The sequence below is a fragment of the Lolium perenne genome, chromosome 5 (assembly GCF_019359855.2).
Source record: "Lolium perenne isolate Kyuss_39 chromosome 5, Kyuss_2.0, whole genome shotgun sequence".
NCBI classification, from domain to species: Eukaryota; Viridiplantae; Streptophyta; class Magnoliopsida; order Poales; family Poaceae; genus Lolium; species Lolium perenne.
This window is the reverse complement of record NC_067248.2, coordinates 154,712,404-154,723,500: the sequence shown is the minus strand read 5'-3', so window position 1 is coordinate 154,723,500 and position 11,097 is coordinate 154,712,404. Positions and strand designations below refer to the sequence as shown.

At 45.6% G+C, this 11,097-nt stretch overlaps 1 long non-coding RNA gene across 4 annotated transcripts; it reads left to right on the top strand.

Moving 5' to 3' along the window:
* The first annotated feature begins 1,062 nt into the window (after window positions 1-1,062).
* LOC127300299 (uncharacterized) lies at window positions 1,063-5,474 on the top strand. Of its 4 annotated transcripts, none has more exons than XR_007851094.2 (4): window positions 1,063-1,530; window positions 1,618-1,885; window positions 2,192-4,185; window positions 5,010-5,474. It is a non-coding gene; the product is annotated as an uncharacterized lncRNA (long non-coding RNA). The 4 variants fall into 4 exon arrangements; XR_007851092.2 differs by lacking the exon at window positions 5,010-5,474 and having other exon boundaries at window positions 2,192-2,383; window positions 3,974-4,861; XR_007851093.2 differs by lacking the exon at window positions 5,010-5,474 and having other exon boundaries at window positions 2,192-3,203; window positions 3,974-4,861.
* Window positions 5,475-11,097: the final 5,623 nt, after the last annotated feature.

The following is an 11,097-nucleotide window of genomic DNA, read 5'->3' as shown; positions in this document are numbered from 1 at the left end:
CGACGAGGGCGCGCTCCATTCTTCTGATATATGCTCCGTCGATCCCAGTTTTAATTAGCTGTGAAACTTATGTATGGATTATCTACCTGTTCTCGTGGTGTTAATTACTCAGTTTGAGCTACCTTTTCGATGCTGCTGGTTTGTCAATGTTCTGGAGTGCAACAACTAGTGTTATGTTATGTGATTGTTATTTCAGTAAAGACAATGAATTTCTGAAATTCGGGTTTTCTTGGTGTTTCTTAGTTTATATGCAAAGTGTTTTCCTACTCGCATATTCTCGCAATCATTTTTTTTATCTGTGAAATGTTTTTTCAGCTTTCCTATTTTTGTGGTAGTGAATAGATTCCAAGGTAGGTCTTCATAAGTTGGGCTTGCTTTAGAAGTCACAAAATTTTGAATACCTATAGATTGAACCAGCAATTTCTAAAAGAAACACTATTTGTAATTATGGAGAGATTTTGTTTTGTAAGGCTTAGAGCCTTAGAGTATATATTATTGGTAAACATGTTGCTTTGTCTTTTTCTCCATTGTTATTTGTATGGTCACATCGTGGGTAACGACATACTTGATTGATTAGGTTCCAATTAAAATGTATGGTGCTTCTAGTTCATGTGTTCACTGGTCGAAACTAGGTACTGAACAGATGAAATGCACATAGGTTTATTTATTTATTTGAGTAACTAGCACAATATATAGCCTAACTTAATCAAATGCAGGAATCCTATAACCGGCCGTAGACTCACTCAGTGCTTAGACAAAGGAATCACTTAATTGAAAGAGTTGATGAGACATGCCTATATAACTACTATATTAAAGCTGAACAAACATCATTTTTCTTAGAATTTTGAGGGCTCTTCCGAACACACTCTTTTGAGTGATTTAATTCTCATGTGTACAGTTCGGTGTTGCTTAGCAATTTAGGTTAACATTTTTATTCCACGTGCTTTGATGATCGGCTGTGTTGGTACTCGCTTGGGTGGACCTAGCTGAAAAATGTGGAGCGGTGGTGAGTCACCCTGGACACAGCTTTTTCTCTCGATGTGGCCTCTCTCTAGAGAAATCTCCGTCCATCTCCCCCACCTAGCCGAGCCAAATCCCCTACACCCCCGCGTCGGAGTCTGGATTCCCCACGGTGGTTGGCCTCCTTTTTTCTCCATCCTCTCCTCGATTGCCGATACAATCGCCACCTGCCGCCTATTCTCCCAGCAGTCATCATTGTTCAGCTGGTCGAAGCAGGGCCTCTCCATGGTTTTCCCGCACCAGCTGTTCATGGCGGCGCGACCGCTGCAACACGTTAACCTGCCGACCGCCACCTCAGCGTTCGGCTCCTGTGAAAGGATAGTGGGTGGCCGCCGAGCAGGGCAAACTGCTCTGGTTTCTTCACCTCCTCCATCATTTTTTCTTGCACAGCGGACGTCGTCCACGCGTTCGAGCTTCCCCACTGGCTGTTCCGCCGTCTGACTGTCCGACGACGAGCGAGGCGGCCGCCGGCTTAGAGATGCTCGATCAGATCAGAGAGGGCGCCTGCGGGTTGGTACCTGTACCCCACCCACTCCTTCCTCTCAAGACCAATTCGTCGATCTAGAATCTGATTCCGTCGCCATCGTCCGTTGTCAGGAAAGTCGACATTGCGAGGGATCTGATTCCGACGCCACCGTCCGTTGTCAACAAAGTTGACATTGCAAGGGAGACGTGGAGACAAAGACGAACATGATAGTCACCCTCGACAAGATCCGCGTGAGCATAGGGTGTTCTTCAGGTGGGGGCGCATCCGGCACGGGCGCTGGTAGGGGGAACGTCGGGTTTCCGATCCGGCCGCCAACCAGCGAACACAAGATCCCCAAGTGCCCCTGCACCAGCTCCATGTATCCCCCGATTCCACCAGGTCAGCGCCTCTATTTCTTGATTCCCTCCGGGATCTTGGGCGGGTCTGAATTTGCGCGACTTGGTTGATCTCTACGGTAGGGAATCTGGGTTCTTTGCCTGAAACATTATTTTTGGTCCTGTTGTAGACATGGTAAAGTTAGAAATTTTGCTGTTCTTGCATGACTACGCCAGTATATCATGATAAAGCTTGATAAGAAGAATTTGTAGCCTCAGTTCTACGATCTGGATTTTTATATGTGGAGTCACCAAGTTTTTTGGGTGTGTACTTTTGTTATTAGTTCTCTAAAAATTGATTTTCCAACAGGTGTCTAATTCCTTGACGCTGGGAGCAAGGTGACCTCTGTAACCTCCGTTGTTTTATGTGCACCTTGCTTCTGAGCACGTTTCATTTCATGCATTGTGTTCTTTGGAAAAGGAGTCACCTGAAAAGAAGTCACTAGAAAAAGTTGAAGCTGAAGTAAGATTGGAGTTATCTCAGAGGCTCCAAAGAGCTGCGGTTTGTAAATATTTGTATATTTTTTTCAAGTTATTATTTGTTAACTACCGATCTCTCTATTCTTCTGCGCTTGACAATCTTTAGATCCGCAGTGATATTCTGTTGGTATACTTTGCTCGGAAGGTGGGGGGTTTCAGTCCACTAAATAAGTGATTATTGATTCCTACGGGCATCTTCATGTTATCAGATGTTTAAATCGAATGGCTTACATGGTACTTTAGACATATTTGTAAATATAACAATTTAGGCAGTTTTAACTCCATCGATGGTTGAACTCTAGATAACTTGGGCAGGTAGCAACAGTATTAAATTTCTTACAAAGTTTTTTCTTGCAATGTATTTTCTTAGGAAGTTGTTGGCATCACCAATAAAAAAAAATAGGAGTTTCTGTTGCATTTGGAAAGGCGCTTGGTAAGATAAGAGAAATTGGAAAAGTGATTAGTGAAGAGGAATTAAGTGTCATGTCATTTGGATTTGACGAGCTAAAGTGTGATAACAAGTGCCATGCTATCATGCCTATTCTAATTAATCAGGTAGTATATGTAATTTATCTAGCATTTCAGATAGGTATTACAATTAAATACAAAAAATATCATTCTTCTTCTACTATTACCAGTCACTCAAAAATCATTCTTAATAACCAGATCTTATATATTTGTAGTTTGTTCTAGCATCTGATGCAACAACTTTGATATTGATTCCTTAGATCTCTGATCCTAAACTCAGGCCCGGAGATTTGTGTTTACTGATAATGAAAATGAAGACCATTGACTGTTTGTTGTTGATGTGTAAGTCCTTGAACAGAGGCACAAAGATCCAGGTTTCTAACGAACAATAAAATGTGCTTATATCTGTTATAATAGCCTTTGTTCAAACATGACGCTTTATTCATCATGGGATCCATTTTGTCTAGGCAACTTGCATTTAGTTGGGGCATTGTAAAAAGTATAATTCACATCATTAGTTACATAAGCCCCACAGGTAGAAACTGATCATTTTGTAGCTCTGTAAATAATCATTTTCAACTAAATATACAAAGACTATTAGATGACAGGAATAGCTACATGACATCCTTACGTCATCATCTGAGATGATGACAGTCCAATTTGTAGAGAACTTTCCGCTAATAGCCTTAGCGTAGTCCAATTTGCGGCAAAACTCATCAGGATTAACTCATCGGAGTTGGACTGTTTATATTGACGTAAGGTACTCCACATGTCAGTACATAGGGATGCCTCAACTTTCCATCTTTTCCCTATGCATAAACTATTCGAATTATCAAAACTAAGATTATAGGAAATACCGTACATTATGCTTAAAATGGGTATTTGCAGTGCTCCACCATCACAGAAGATGCACACTTCTTATAGGTAGAAAATCATGAATGCATGCTAGCTGTAAGTGGTTGAATTCAGAACTTTCATTTTTCAGTAACTTTACCTTCATTGCACCTGATCAAATAGCCTGCTCTGTATGCGTCTTTGCTTCCTTCTCCCGGCTATTAAACTCTTTATCTTATAACCTAGCATGTTTTTTCTTCTAACAATGCTTACGAACGTTTTAATCTGAACTATTGCGCCCTTTCTGTAGGAGGTTGCAATGGGTCATCAAGACTATGGCAGATGACAACACCGGCAATTCAGGCAACAACACACCCTATTCATTGCAATTCTATCTTCTTGGAAGAAGTAATCTTGCAAGATGAATTAACTAAGAAAAGGTGACTGGGACATATTGTCGGCCAGCGTTGCCATTGCCGTCATCAGAGACCATTTGCACGTGTGTACCATGCGCTTGCATTGGTAAGATTTCTTGGTCTTTAGTTTGCTACCCCCATTTGTAATTACTCTACAACTAAGACTAAGCAGCTTTTATATCTGGATCTTAGTGCATAAATTCCTTTGGCAACCGAATCCGAAATAAGCAGCTTAGTCTTAGTTGTAGATGCTAGCGAGGGTGTTACCACACCATGATTATACATCATTATACTGAAGGTAGGTAGAGATGTGCAGGGTGTCACTTTCGCTGATGAATATTAGTCAATAGGTATCATAACTCGGTCAATTATGTGAGAAGTTTTAGTGTTACTTTTTTGTGGAGAGCGTTGATGGCTGGAGATTGTTGAAGCTCTTTGTTTGTTTGAATCAGATGCTACAGATTTTCATTATAAATACTACTGTTGTTTGACTGAATGAAGTTATTTAAATTCAGATGCGTTGTGCCTCTGAACTCTTTCCTCAATGAAGGTACAATATGCAATGTACTATGGTTTGGACTTCGGAGTAGGGTGAAAAGCCAACTTTACCTTTCTCTAGGGGTAACCACATGTGTCGCTTGATGTTGTGGCCGTATGTTCTCTAACAGTCAGTGATAGGAAAAAATGAACAATTTTTTTCTTCAGAAAATGTGTGGTCCTCCTATACACAGAATAATTGCAGAAATCTTAAATGTATATCTTTATCTAAGAAATTGGCTACATACCGTCAGTCACTTCATCGAAGCAATGGGTTGCTACTCCTGTTGGTATATTTAGTTAACATCAAGCTATTTTATTTTGTCTTCTACATATCAATATGTGGCCGCGCGCTGATGAAGTTATTTACTTTTGCTCCCCGGGCCATACCAGGATTAGCAGCAAAGTGTTCCTGAATGTCATATTGATGGAGTCATTTGCTTTTGCTCCCCGGGCCATACCAGGTTCAGCAGCAAGGTGTTGCTGAATGTAATATTGCCAGACTCCACTACCACCACTAGAACTTTGAAGTGTGTTAATCGGGCCGTCTTGGTGAACCATGTTCATTATATGAACTATCTATCTGCGTCCATGTCATCCATCAGTTTCCATCTCTTCAGTGTTCATAATCAGCTCGCCCTATTAACAGTCCTAATGATAATATGTCTCCATGTCATCCATCAGTTTCCATCTCTTCAGTGTTCATAATCAGCTCGCCCTATTAACAGTCCTAATGATAATATGTCTCTGCAACTATTTCAAGCTATATGCAAATTGTACCACTGTCTTTCCATAAAAAAATATGCCCATAGCATCTCACTGAACATATACCATCTTTCCCAACTCTACCGGCCAATAAAAATGTTCCATCAACAACCAATCATGCTTACAAAAGAATTTAGGCCACAGCAAGGGCGCGGCGTGCCGCCGCGCCGGCCTTTGCTAGTATGTATAATGTATAGTCGATCTTATGACTAAACAACATGCTTCAACCACCTTACCTCTTCTGAAACACTAGCAAACGGAGGCGCGGCGGCACGCCGCGCTGGAGGTTGGCACGGAGGAGGTGGCCAATGCCGCTGCCGGGGTGATGGAGTGCCAGTTGGCACCCTTCCTTGTCAAATACCTCGGCATCCCACTCTCCATCCGTCGACTACCGGGTGAGGCGTTCCAGCCTGTGGTGGATCGTTTGGCTGACAAGTTACCAACCTGGAAAGCGTCTATGATGCCCAGGGCTGGTCGCTTGGCGCTGGTTAGATCGGTGCTGGCAGCTATTCCGCTACATCAGCTCATGGTGCTGAGCTTCAACAAGAAGGCGCTGAAACAGGTTAACAAGATCCTGCGAAGCTTCCTTTGGGCCGGTAGGGCAGAGGCCAATGGCGGTCATTGCCATGTCAACTGGTCGAGGGTGTGCCGCCCGCTGCGGTTTGGGGGGTTAGGGATCCCGGATCTCGCTCGCACTGCCATCAGCCTCCGGGTTCGTTGGCTATGGAGGATGCGGACTGACCCCCAACGACCATGGCGCGGGCTCGACATGCAGTTCTCGAAGATCGAGCTGGACGCCTTCGCTGCATCCACTTCTATGGTGGTGGGCAACGGCGAGTCCGCTCTCTTTTGGGAGGACAGGTGGCTGGATGGCAAGTCCATCAGGGAGCTAGCGCCGGAGGTTTATGCGCTCATTCCCAAGCGCCTCAGGAAGCGGCGCACGGTGCGGCAGGCGCTGGTGGAGCGCAGCTGGATCTCCGACATCGAGGGCGCACCGAGCGCCTTGGCAGTTGGCACTATGGCAGTATGTTCAACTATGGATTAGGCTCAGGGACATGGTGCTCTCCCCAGACCAAGACAGGTTGGTCTGGCGGTGGACGACGGATGGCCAATATTCCTCCAGCTCCTGCTATGATGCCCTCTTCCAGGGGGCGATCCTATCAGGCTCCTGGAAGCTCAACTGAAAATCCTGGGCGCCACCAAGGGTGAAGTTCTTCATCTGGCTTGCTTGCCTGGACAGGTGCTGGACGAGTGAGCGTCTGGCGCGTCGGGGATTTCCCACGCGACAAGATGCCCGTTGTGCGACCAGTCAGTGGAGACTATGGCGCACATCCTAACCGGCTGCTCCTTCTCTAGGACAGTTTGGTTCGAGGTCCTATCGTGGATTCGATCCACCGCGGGGCCTCCAACGGTTGAGGGTGACTTCGCGGAGTGGTGGTCGCTGGTGGTGCGGACCTCCCCACGCCAGTTGCGCAAAGGAACTTCGTCACTCATCATGCTCACAGCGTGGTGGATTTGGAAGCACATGAACGCTGCGGTCTTCGACAACGCGCGTCCCTCGGTGGCCTCCTTAGTCAGTGACATCAAGGCCGAGGCGCGACAATGGGCGGATGCGGGCGCCCGGGGGCTTCGCCAACTCCTCCCCTAGATTAGGTCTTTTGGGTTGAGTTGTACGGCGTGGTGTTGGTCCCTCTTCTGAACTTTGTACATACAAACCTTCTTTATCTATCAATGCATCGAAACGCAAGGCTTTTGCGTTTTCGCGAAAAAGAGTTTGGTAATAGTGAGGCAAGTGGTATTTCTTATTGATGTTTTTCATCTTTATGAAGTTGAAATGAGATGAAACGGAAGTCCATGTTTGTTTGCTGGGAACCTCGGGCTGCGATAGTGAGTAGGTTAGCAGTGTTAAACCACTGAATTGCAAATAGGCCAATACAGCTTGTGAACGAAATAGGTGCCTGTGTTTATTTTCGAAAGAATGGTAAAGTGTTTAACTTAGAATGACAGTCGTAGCATATTTGTTGTATGTACTAATAATAAAGCTGACTGATGACATGAGAGCGGTCCTAGCTTTATTATAATTGTCCAATTCATAGGAGGACTGGTACGTTGTCCGTTAGTTGATATGTTTTGTATTATGTAAGGAAATGGCAAAGTGTTTAGCTGGAGCGATGGAGTTACATAAAATAGCATAATAGTGGCATGTGTTCAAAGCTAGCTCACGTGTCTGTGTGCATGCAGAGGAGTAGGAAAACAAGGGATAAATAAGCCTGGTGCTGCTGTGTATTGTAGCTGGTACAATTTTAATAGGAATACATTGCGCAGTGTTGTTGTTTTTTGTAAGGGAATCGATCAGTGTTGTGAGTTAGTGGTAGGCGGGATGGGTCTGTTTTTTAGCGTGGTTCTAGGAGGTGGCTGCCTCTATTTATTGGTTGCCATTCTTCATCTGTTCTTGTGTTAGGTAATCATGGCTGGTCGTGCTATTGAGTTTCTGGCGCTTCCTCCTTTTGTAGATGGCAGTATTCTTCAGTTTTGGGTGAAGGGAGGTAATGTTTCTCTGGAGATTGCTGCTCGCGCTTTTCTGGAGGCTCATTTCAGTGATTGGCGGTTGTTTTCTATTAAGAATGGTGCTGCTCGTGGATGTGTTTTCGGACGGCTTTGGAATCGTCGCGATGCGTTTGATTTGCATGGGAGGGCAGTTTGGGTGGGCAATACTATTCTCTGCTATGCGAAGGTGGATCCGAGCATGTTGTATGATGCTCGTGCATCATTGTTTGTTCCAGTTATTCATTTTGTCCGTTGATGGCATTTTGGTTGGTTGCTTTAGTTGTTAATGTGATGGGTGGAGGTGTCTCAGGCTTGTGTTATTGTGTGGTTTGTTGTCTGTGATGGTTGTATGGCGGATTGAATAAAATGGAGGTGTGTTTCTTTTACTGTATGAATTGTAGGAAGAGATAAGGTGATGGGAAATGTGCATATCTGGTTTTATTTTGATATGCAACGTGCGTACAAACGGAGCTTGTAGAGGAAGATACATTGGGGGTTATTACAATGAGACGCGCAATAAAATTGCAACATTATTTGGGAGAGAGGACTAAGTAAAAAAGAAAAATACAACTTATTTTGCGAGAAACGCACTCTTATTTTTCAGCGATGGCCTTTGGTAGCACTGATATCTGTACTTCTGGACAGCGGAAGGTTTCATCATGTGAGACCTGTGTTAAATCAGTGATATGCTCTGGAATCACTTTGATTCTGATGGTAGCCGGTATTCTGTTGCTCTGGGAACACCATGCTGAACACTCGTAGAGGGTGATAGTTTTTCCGAGACTTGTGTAGCTGTCGCCTGTCTCAGTGAAATGCGCATCGACGTATGCAAATGGGCTCATGGTGTCCTCGATCACTGGTGGCACGTTCAAGTTGCATGGTATTCCTCTTATCTTCATATGAACTTTTTCAGAGATTGTTTCTGGGGTGGAGCCGTGAGATGGTGTCCATTGTGTTAGGTATAGTCCACCTCGGTTTATCCAATAGCGCAGGTGATTTTCTAGAAGACTGTGAAGGGAAGTTGTTTCTTGGTGTTGGTCGAAGTATATGATGTATGTGCCTTCTTTTAGCAGTTTGATTCTGATTCGGGGATGTATGTATCTGAAAGATCGAGATGTCGCCTAGAGGGGGGAGGGGGGGGGGGGGGTGAATAGGCAATTACAAACTCTTGCGGATTTGTCTTGTATGAATGCGGAATTAAACTATCGTTTAGTTTACAAGCACAAACCCTAAATATGCTAAGCTCAACTAAGTGTAACAATAGCAACTAGAGCTAAGCAACATAGGCACAAGATATATGTAGCACAAGTGATAGCAAGATATATGTACTTCAAGCACGATGGCTATCACAAGGAAAGAGAGCTCGGGTATAGAAATAACCGAGGCACGCGGAGACGAGGATGTATTCCCGTGTTCCCTTGCTTTGCAACAAGGTACGTCACGTTTGGAGGAGTGGAGGTCCCACGAAGGATTCCCCGCGCCACGAAGGCTCACCCTATTCTCCGAACCACACCCACGAAGGATAATGGCCCTTTCCTTATGGTTAGCTTTTCCTCCGCTCCGGAGATGGCAAGCTCCACAACCACTTCACAAGCTCCACGAAGGAGAAGCCCGGGCCTCTTCACAATCTTCTTGAAGAGATCACCGGAGCACCAATCACCAAGCCAACTAGGAGGTCACCCTCCAAGAGTAACAAGCTCACGGTCTCTCACTCGAACAAATCGTGGTGGAGAGCTCAACACTATGCAATGATGCAAAGCAAGAACACCGGAGGTGTTCAAGTCCTTCACACTCAAATCCCACCAAAGCAACGAATGCTAGGATGAGATTGGAGAGGAAGAACAAGGGGGAAAGTCAACCAAAGACTCCAAGATCTAGATCCCAAGAGATTCCCTCACTTAGAGAAGAAACGGTTTGGTGGAAGTGTAGATCTAGATCTCCTCTCTCAAATCCTCAAATATGAGCAAGAATGGTTGGAGGAATCAAGGGGAGAGCAAGTTCTTCAAATAGCAACAATGGAGGTGAGAGAATGGGAAGAACTACTTGGGCTCAAGGTGGAAGAAAGGTATTTATAGCCCAAGTGGAAAAATAACCGTTGGGGGAAAAGACAGAAAACGAGGCGAGAAAAAAAAGCTCCAAAAAGCAGCCCAGCCGGCTGCCAGGCCGGCCGACCGGCCTGGGCGCTGAGGAGCCCAGCTGAGGCTCCGGCCGGACCTGCCCAGCAACCGGGCAGAGCTGGGCGTGCGCACAGGCGGCGGGGAGCAAGGCAGCGCGCGGGGAAGGTGGGCCGCGCTGGGCGCTAAGGCCCAGCCGGGCGGGAGGCCGGCCTGGCCGGGGCGGGCGGCCGGGCGGGCCGGCGAGCTGCCGGGCCCGTGGCCGGACCGGACCGGAGGCCTTACGGATGCGGCCCCGGATGGCACAAGCCTCCAGGCCGGATTCGGCCGGGTGGGCCGGCGCGCGGCCCGGCAGGCCGGGCGGCCGGCCGGCAGCCTCTCCCCCTTTTTCTTTTTTTCTTTTCTTTTCTTTTTATTCTTTTCCCTTTTTATCTTTTCTTTAATAACAAATGCTCCCGAACTCCGAATCGCATGAAACCAATTTTGTTTGGAAGATAACAACGAATGCTATCTAATAGAAAGTGAAAACCCAAGAATCTGTAGGAGGGGATTTTATCATGAATATAAAAGGTAGAACCTTATATCATGAATAACCGGTAAAATCACCCAACCTCGAAAACGCAATAGAAGATGCATGTGAACTCCGTTTTCGATGAACTTGGGCTTGTTGTAAAGCTAGCAACAAGCTCAAGAACCTCACATAGAGAAACACCAAGAAGCAATAAGGATATGCAAAGTATGCAAAGGGTTGAGCTCCCTAAGACGATATGATTAAGTTACCCAACCGAAAGCCCCTCTTAATAGTGCGGCTATCTATCCTATAATCTGGTCTCCCAACATCCACCTTGAGACCGGTAAAAGGAAAACCTAGCAAGGCCATACCTTTTCCTTGCGCATCCCGCTTGATCTTGATGATAACTCTTCAAGCTTCACTCAAGCCGGAATGCCTCTCTTGACCAATGTTGCTTCGTGACGACTCACAAATGCTCCCCCCATACACTATGATGGGAAAGCTCCATTGATGCACATCTTCACAAGTCCATTATCATCAAATG